Source organism: Eleutherodactylus coqui, chromosome 6 (assembly GCF_035609145.1).
Source record: "Eleutherodactylus coqui strain aEleCoq1 chromosome 6, aEleCoq1.hap1, whole genome shotgun sequence".
Taxonomy (NCBI): Eukaryota; Metazoa; Chordata; class Amphibia; order Anura; family Eleutherodactylidae; genus Eleutherodactylus; species Eleutherodactylus coqui.
Window position 1 is genome coordinate 116,437,345 of NC_089842.1, and position 9,575 is coordinate 116,446,919.

Genomic DNA, 9,575 nt, shown 5'->3' on the forward strand with positions numbered 1-9,575 from the left:
AGTATGTTCTGCAGAGACTGCGTCAGAGACTGATCGACCATTATGTCACATAAAGGTGAATGACTTTGCGGTGACACCTCTACTGGACTCAGGGAGCTTGGTTACGCTGGTGCATTCCAGCTTGGTCGATCCCACAACCGTCACCCGCCGTCGCATGGGAGTGGTGTGTGTGCATGGGGACACCAAGGAGTATCCTATTGCCCTTGTAAGACTTGAGACTCCGTGTGGACTTGCCACCCATGAGGTGGGCGTCGTAAAATCCCTAATGCACACCGTGATCCTCGGGAGAGACTTTCCCCTATTTTGGGACTTGTGGTGACACCGTGGGTCGTCTGCAAATAAGGTTCATGATGATGCAAATGTGTATGATGTGTGTCCAGAACCGTTTGACCCTGAGGGTACGGTTCCGGCAGTAGGGGTGACCCAAGAGAATGGGGATAACTTTCCCTTAACAGTACTGGCGGGTGAGACGGAGGTACAGGACGAAGTGGTTGCTATGCCTGACTTAGAGGTCTTACGTGCCAATTTCGGAACTGAGCAGCTCCGAGACCCCACCTTAGTAAAAGCCAGGGAAAATGTTAAAGTGATAAATGGGGAGCCTCAATTCCCAGGGGCTGATGCTATGTTTCCACACCTGGCAGTCAACCAAGAATTGTTGTATCAGGTTGACAAGGTCCGTGAGGAGGTTGTGGAACAGCTGGTGGTACCTCAGTCCTATCGTAGGATCGTCTTAGACCTGGCACACAAGCATGTGCTGGGAGGTCATCTCGGGAGCGAAAAGACTAGGGAACGCATCCTTCAGCGGTTTTTCTGGCCTGGGGTACATGGTGATGTAAAACGTTACTGTGAGTCGTGCCCGGAGTGTCAAATAACAGCTCATATGCCCCATTACCGGAACCCCTTAGTGCCCTTGCCCATCATAGAGGTGCCGTTTGAGCGGATCGCTATGGACCTAGTTGGGCCCTTGGTAAAGTCTGCCCGGGGTCACCAACATATATTAGTGGTTGTAGACTATGCCACCCGTTACCCCGAAGCCGTTCCTTTACGCAATACGTCATCCAAGGGTATTGCAAAGGAACTACTTCACATGTTCTCCCGCACGGGCATACCAAAAGAGATCCTGACGGACCAAGGAACCCCCTTTATGTCAAAGGTGATGAAGGAATTGTGTAAGCTGCTGAATATTAAGCACTTACGGACGTCTGTGTACCACCCACAGACGGATGGTCTGGTTGAGAGATTTAATAAGACCCTAAAAAGCATGCTCAAAAAGGTAGTCAATAAGGATGGGAAGGACTGGGACTGTCTGCTGCCATATTTAATGTTCTCAATCCTCCACTGGGTTCTCTCCCTTTGAATTAGTTTATGGTAGACATCCCCGGGGGCTCCTTGACGTAGCAAAGGAGACCTGGGAGCACGAGTCCACCCCCTACAGGAGTGTTATTGAACACATTTCCCTCATGCAAGATCGCATTGCGGCGGTCATGCCCATTGTTAGAGAACACTTACAGCAGGCTCAAGAAGCCCAAAGCCGGGTATATAACAGGTCCGCCAAGGTGAGAACCTTCAACCCTGGGAACCGGTACTCGTGTTGGTGCCCAGCCTAGAAAGTAAATTCCTAGCAAAATGGCAAGGACCCTATGAAATAATCGAGAAAGTCGGAGAGGTAAACTACAAGGTGTACCAGCCAGGTAGGCGGAAGCCAGAACAGTTGTACTATGTAAACCTAATTAAGCCATGGAAGGACAGAGAAGCCCTGACTGCAGTGAGCACCACCCATGGTGAGGTGCCAGAGGTGTGTGTATCAGGGTCCCTATCCAAATCCCAACAGCAAGAGTCTAGGGAATTTATACGACGTAATTCGGATGTGTTCTCCGATATACCAGGGTGTACTGGTGTCATAAAACACGACATTATAACTGAACCAGGGGTAAAGGTTCAGTTGAAACCGTACAGGGTTCCAGAAGCACGCAGACGAGCCATCTCAGAGGAGGTCAAGAAAGTAATTGAGGAGTCGAAAAGCGAATGGTCCAGCCCTATCGTGCTGATACCAAAACCAGATGGCTCTCTGCGCTTCTGTAACGACTTACGGAAGCTAAATGACGTGTCAAAATTTGACGCATACCCAATGCCGAGAGTGGACGAGTTAATTGAGAGACTGGGTCATGCCAGATATTTTTCCACTCTCGACCTTACTAAAGGCTACTGGCAGGTTCCCCTTACAGAGAGCGCGAAAGAAAAGACTGCGTTTGCCACACCAGAAGGGTTGTTTCAGTACATCTGCCTACCCTTCGGTTTGCATGGAGCCCCAGCAACCTTCCAAAGATTGATGGATATCGTACTCAAACCCCATTGTCAATATGCGTCAGCATATTTAGATGATATCATCATCTTTAGCGAAGACTGGGACAGCCATCTACCCAAGGTAGAGGCAGTACTGAACTCCCTTAGAAAAGCAGGGCTCACAGCAAACCCAAAGAAGTGCGCCCTGGGTCTTGAAGAAGCGCGATACCTGGGGTATGTAATAGGCAGGAGTATTATAAAACCGCAGATCAATAAAGTTGAAGCCGTTTAGGACTGGCCACAACCCACAACTAAAAAGCAGGTGAGAGCTTTTTTAGGCATTGTAGGGTATTATAGGCGGTTCGTGCAAAACTTTGCTAGCATAGCAGCGCCCCTAACAGACTTGACCAAGAACAGTAAGTCAGTCATGGTCAAGTGGAACCCTGATGCAGAAAAGGCGTTCCAAGAGTTAAAACGGGCCCTCTGTAGACGTCCAGTGCTGGTCACACCCAATTTTAAAAGGGAATTTATTGTCCAAACAGACGCGTCCGATGTGGGACTGGGGGCAGTTCTGTCCCAAGAAGTTGAGGGAGAGGAACATCCCATGATTTATCTGAGCAGGAAGCTCATGCCACCAGAGAAAAATTACAGTATAGTTGAGTGGGAGTGCCTAGCCATCAAGTGGGCCCTTGAATCCCTAAAATACTACCTTCTAGGTGGGCACTTCAGGCTGATCACAGACCACTCTCCCTTAACCTGGATGTCACAGGCAAAAGAAAGAAATGCCAGAGTCACTAGGTGGTTCCTCACACTACAAAACTTCAGTTTTTCGGTAGAACACAGGGCAGGAAAGCTACAGGGCAATGCCGATGCCTTGTCAAGGACGCATTGCATGGCGGCTAAAGGTGTCCGAACCCACAGGCTCAAATAGAGGGGGAGGGTATGTGAGACAGTGACCGGCAAAGTGCTGGAGGGCCGTTACATTTCGCCTAGGATGCTCTCCTATGCGGCTTTAGGGAGCACTTGGGCAGATATGTGCCACCGAGCAGCCTGGGCTCGGTGGAGGAAGCCGGCAGTATGGTGTCAGTAACATTAAGTTACTGACACGTTGTAGTGTGTAAGTGGCTCCAAGCCACATAATCTGGGCCGGCTTTTCCTGGAGTGGTCAAAGCGAAGGGTGGGATGGTCACTCCCACGTACCAGGTGAGGCTGGTACCAGGCCTTATAAAGCCTGGGCCTACAGGGCCTGGGAGAGTGCTAAGACCTTTGCAGGTCTGAGAGTCCTGGCTGGCTGTACGCAGGAACCATTTGTTTACAAGTGTGTAGACAGGGATGCTCCATGTTTAGTAAGTGCTCAGACGAGCAGGATTTACTTTATGTTGGCCTAAAGTTAAGGCCTGTATTTTGCTTTGTTTGCACTAAAATAAACCCAGGCGAAGCCTGGACTAAAGACTTTATCCCACGTGTCACTGTCTCTGACTGCTTATATAATGGTGGACACCCACTGGCGTTTTATTCTCTCTTGCGCTGCGAGAGCAAGTGAAAACACTCGCCTTATCATCCAGCAGCTCTTCCGCCAAATCCTCTGTGCACTCCTCCTTCAGACTTACTGCCCTTACTACTACCTAACTGATAGACAACTGTGTCTCATGATCCTCATCCACAAAAAGCTTTTGAGACAGTTGCCGGAAGTCCCCAGCCTCATCACCCGGACTCCGGGAACTTTCCAAAGGTTAGGCATTGGTCACGACAAACTCCTCCGGTGAGGGAAGAACCATTTTTTCCCACTCTGCGCAGGGAGCCAAGAACAGTTCCTGGGAGTCTGCCTGCTCAGAATCTGTCATTTATCTGGAGTGACGAGGCTGGGAGGAAGGAGGAGCAGCCAGAGGATTCAGAGGGGCAATCCCTACGCCGGGAGTAGTGGACTGCGTAGAAGACTGGGTATTTGATACATTGCTGGACGCGTCATCTGCCGTCCACTGCTGTGCTTGTAATAAAGGTCTACCACGCAGACCCCCAAATTGTGATATGAAGCTGGGGAGCATAGGGACTTGTCACTCTTCTAATCCCTCAGCAGCCTGCTGTGATGCACCCCGCCCAGGACCTCGGTCTGCGCCCGCACCCTCACTCGTCATGTCGGATTAAGGATGGAGCAGGGCCAAAATAAATTACCACACCGTATAGCGCTGAGAACTGTGGCTAATTCACCGCACACAGAGACTAGTAGATACCCGACGCTCTATGCTGTGACCGGAAAAAATGTAACCTCTGTCTAGCGCTGATACCGAGGGGTCATTTACTTCTCACAGAGACTTGTATATAATAGAGTGGCTGTATGGAGTGTGAGAAAACTAGAAAGCCAGTGGACAGTGCTGGTAACTGCGACTACCTCAAAACCCCCAAGGAAAGGGTATTGTGCAACGCTTTGCACAGGGGCAGAAAGTCATACAGCCAGTGGGCAGTGCTAATAACAGGGGCAACTTCACCGCACCTAAGGAAAGGGTATTGTGCGACACTCTGTACAGGGGCAGAAAGCTATACAGCCAGTGGACGGTGCTAATAACTGCGGCAACTTCACCGCACTCAAGGAAAGGGTATTGATCGATGCTCTGCACAGGGGCAGAAAACTATACAGCCAGTGGACAGTGCTAATAACAGGGGCAACTTCACCGCACCAAAGGAAAGGGTAGTGTGTGACACTCTGCACTGGGGCAGAAAGCTATAAAGCCAGTGGATAGTGCTGATAACTGCGGCTACTTCACCCAACACAAAGAATGGTATCTGTGAAATGCTGTTCTGCAGTGGGCCAGGAAATATTTGCGTACTATTTAGCGATGAGAGTGAGCCCTCTGCCTAAGGCACTGCACACATAGAACGGCATAGCTGGAATGATCTGCAGTGTCCCAGGAAATATTAGAGTGTTTAGCGTTGAGCCCTCTGCCCAGTGCACTGCGCGCACACAGAACAGTTTAGCTGTAATGGCCTGCACAGGCCAGATGCACTAAGAAAGACCGTTGGCGTTCTTGACGACAGGATCCTACGCTAACACTTTCCCTAACCTCTGCCAGCATGCGTCTGAGGCGAGCCGCCGGAAGGATCAGTTTAAGTATTCGGCGGTCACCTGATCCCGCCAACCACTCATTGCTGTTGGCGGGGAGAGGGCTGGCATGTCACAGCAGGAAATGGTAATGCCTTCCCCACATGTTTATTGGCTAGAAAATGGCACTAAACATACGGGGAAGGGAAATCAAATTGACTCGAGTACCCATGGCGAACGAGCATGAAGCTCGGGCGAGTGTTCTTGCTCATCTGTAGACTTTATAACAGTTTGCAGATAAAATATTATATATCTGCTTGGAATGGGAGATTCTTTCACCTGGGCCATCTAGGCTAGATATGTAGGGATTTTTTTTTTCTTTCATTTTTTCTTCCAACGAGGTTTGCCATCAAACAGTAGGGTTTATTAACTGAGGCATAATAATTAGTTCATTGCTCTGTCAAAATTCTCCATGAGTAAGGTACATAGTTTTGTCTCAAGCAAAAGAGCCTTTGATGGGGGCTGTTCGAAGGGGAATCATGAAGCAACAGCTCAGTATTTGTAATTTGTGAAACTTTCTCAGTGATCTGGCTGGCCTCTCTCTGTCTTACAGCTAGCACTCATCTTGATGAGAATCTCCCTGATAAAAGCCTTGTGTGGATTCCAGACCGTGAGCGATCTCACCTCCAGAGTGGAGTTGATGTAAAAGTACTCTGATAAGGCCTCAGATATAATCATGGAGTAAAAGAGGTTCCCCATTAAGAAGAAATTATTTCTCCAAGACCTAATCTCCTCCCCCGACCATCTCCATGACAACGTATGAAATTAATCGTTCTCAGTAGAGCTCACCCTCCATATGTCTTCTCACTAAAGCAGTTAAGCCACGCCCCCAATGAATACTTTTTTTCACCTAATTTGGTCTGTTTTTTAACATTTTGGTCTGCTTTTAAATGGGAATCTGTTCAATGGCTGTGATTGGTTCATCCAGCACTGGCTCTGATTGATTGAGCCATGGCGCTCAACAACCAATCAGAGGCAGAGCTTCCTGGAGGCATGGTTTTTTAAAGTCCTGACCAGGAAGCCCTTCCTGAATGCAAGTGCCAGGGGACCTGCAGAGAAGATGTGCGGTGGAGTAGCTTGTGGCTGTTAGGTGATGTATTTAATTTTTTTACGCAGCTAGGGCTTATTTTTAGGGTAGGGCTTATATTTCAAGCGTCCTTTAAAATGCTGGCAAAAGAGCACTACAAAGTTGTGACAAAAAATGCAGTGATGTCGCACAAAACATGATGCAATATTGCTGTTATTTTGTCACAGCGTTATCTCTGTCACCAGTGTGAAAGAGGCTTTAATCTAGATAAGTTATATGACTTTTTCCTGGCCAATTCCAAGAACTTTCATTGAAAACAAATCAATCTTTAAGGGTTAAATTACTGCCATGACATGCCAGGACTATGAGTTTTGCCAAATAATCAAAAGTGCTAAAATTTGCACTAAATTTTGATGAGGTTAAACACAGCTTCTTGATTGGTTGACATTTCCTGAATATAAAATATAGTTTCTGCTGCATCATCAAAAGAGAATTCAGGGACCATATGAGAGCTACAGGAGCTGCTAGCAACTGAAGAAGTAATCAGCGGCTACCAGGGTGCTGCCAGCAAAGGATGCTAGACATTACGAGGCAGGGGTAAAGGAATACACATTATAAGCTATGCCTACACAAACGGGCAGACTTCGTTGCCGCATGTATATGGTTATTAAGTGTGGCTGAGTGGAAGGGAAAGGGCTGCATATTATAAGCCAAGCCTCCTAAAACAGGCAGACACGTGAGGGCAGACTTCGCTGCGATTATTAAAGGGGTTGTCTCGAGGAAGCAGTGAATTTTTTTTTCCCCAGTCCCCCTTATTAAGCATACATTACTAAGCCCCCCTGTAAATGACTTTTCTAGCTGGTTTGTACTTATAGTTCCAGCGTTTCAGCAACTTATAAAAATTTTCCCAAGATGGCCGCCGGCTTTTTTCCCGTCACTTGCTGTAGCCCGACGTGCGCGCTCCCGAGACGCTACCAGCTGTGTCTCCCTGACAACCAGACGCCCCGCAGCCGCCGACCGGACCCCGGGATTGAACGCGGCCGACCACGGCACACAGTCACCCACCGCCAGGCAGCAGGTAACCGGCGCTAGACCCCTGACAACAGCGGCAGCCCCCCCCCCCGGCCCAGCGGCAGCCCCCCCGGCCCAGCGGCAGCCCCCCCGGCCCATCATTTACCTGGGCGGCAGCACGGCGGGACAGCTGGGCGGCTTCTCGGGGCGGCTGGGCGGCTTCTCGGGACAGCTGGGCGGCTCAAGTTTCTGCACCTTCCTCTAAGAGAGGATGGTACAGAATGGCCGCTCCAGCGCGCTCCTGAGAAGCGACAGCTCGTCTGCGCATGCGCAGAAGAGCTGTAGTGGCTAGCAGGCTGAAGCGGCTCGTGCTGAGAGCAAAAGACCGGACTGCGCAAGCGCGTCTAAAAAAGCAAGCCGCCAGCGACTTTAGACGGAACCATGGAGACGAGGACGCTAGCAACGGAGCAGGTAAGTGAATAACTTCTGTATGGCTCATATTTAATGCACGATGTATATTACAAAGTGCATTAATATGGCCATACAGAAGTGTATAACCCCATTTGATTTCGTGAGACAACCCCTTTAAGCTTTTAAGGATACCCAGAGTGCCCTGGGATTAAAACTGGAACGAAAGACACATTAACATGGATTAAGAGTTCAAAGAAAATCTGTGTTGCCCAAAGCAACCAATCACAGCACAGCTTTCATTGTACCTCAGCAGTATAACAAAGGAAAGCTGGGCTGTTCCACACAAAGAATATACAGCAAAACACAGATTAGATAAAAAAATACAAATTCTACATGGATGAAATCATGGGTAGCAAGCTAAATATATCATAAATTTGTCAATCCCAATTATCTGATGGTGGTTGCATAGACTGCTGATTTACATGCATCTGGCGTGTGTATAGCAGTTATATTTGATAGCATTAATCTAAAATGCAGGGGCAAACTGGGCTGATCCCCGGAGACCGTCTCCAGGGAACCAGCCCAGTCTGCCTCTGCATTTTAGATTAATGCTATCAAATCTAACTGCCATACATGGTAGGCCACAGAAAAGTAGTCCACCTTTTGACAATTCTGCAACAGGTGGAACTAGTAAGTGGATTATATTTTCCAAAGCTTTATTACTCACATCTTACAACTGATGCTTGAAGTGGTCCCTGTTAACTCTTATGCACCTCGGGGACATAGCAACATGTTGGCGGTTACTGCGTGCAGCTCTTCAATGGTGATGCTGCAGATAGTGGTCATTATGCTTTCCTTCAGTTCGTCCAGGATATGTGGATTATTGGTGTACACTTTCTGCTTTCAATTTCCTTACAGATAGAAATTACATGTGGATAAGTCTGGGAACAAGGTGGCCATACCGCTTCCTCACAGTTTGCATTTTCAAAAACCATTCATGAACCCGTGGCCAGTGAGTTTTGGGAGTTGGGACATGTTGTCCATCTTATTGGAAAAAACTGTACATTTTTTTCTTCTGGTGTTTGTTGGTCATAGCATTGTTAAAATTTGTCCAGATAAACTATTGTATTAACCCCTTGAGTGGCACGCCCGGAAATTTTCCAGGACGAGCTCCACTGCTCATAGCAACATAGCCCGGAAGATTTCCGGGCTATGTATCACTATGGGAGCTGCAGAGCACAATGCCACAAGCTGTGACAGTGTGCTCTGCCTGCACAGACCCACATAGAGCAGCGCAGGACTTTGAAAAACCAGCAGAAGATATTGCCGATATGTCGGCAATCTCCTGGTTTGTTTACAGGTTGCCATAGAGACCATCGGCTTGTCAGAAGCAAGCCGATGGTCTCTGTGGCAGGGAGAGCTTGGTGCTTGGCTGTGAGAGGACATCTAGGTACCTGCTCTTACAGCAGAGAAAACCTCCGATCTCTGCTGTGTTAACCCTTTACATGCTGCAGTCTATGTGACTGCAGCATGTAAAGGGCTGTCACTGCAGCATGTAAAGGGCTGTCACCATCGGACCCCCGGAATGTGATCAGGGGTCCTGATGGGTCCCTGTGGAAGTCCCCTAAAGGGACAAAAAATTAAAATAAAAAAAAAAATTTAAAAAAAAGTTAAAAAATTAATTATTTAACCCCTTAATGACATGGCCCCTTTTTTCTTTTTTCCCCATTTCTTTTTTTCCTCCCC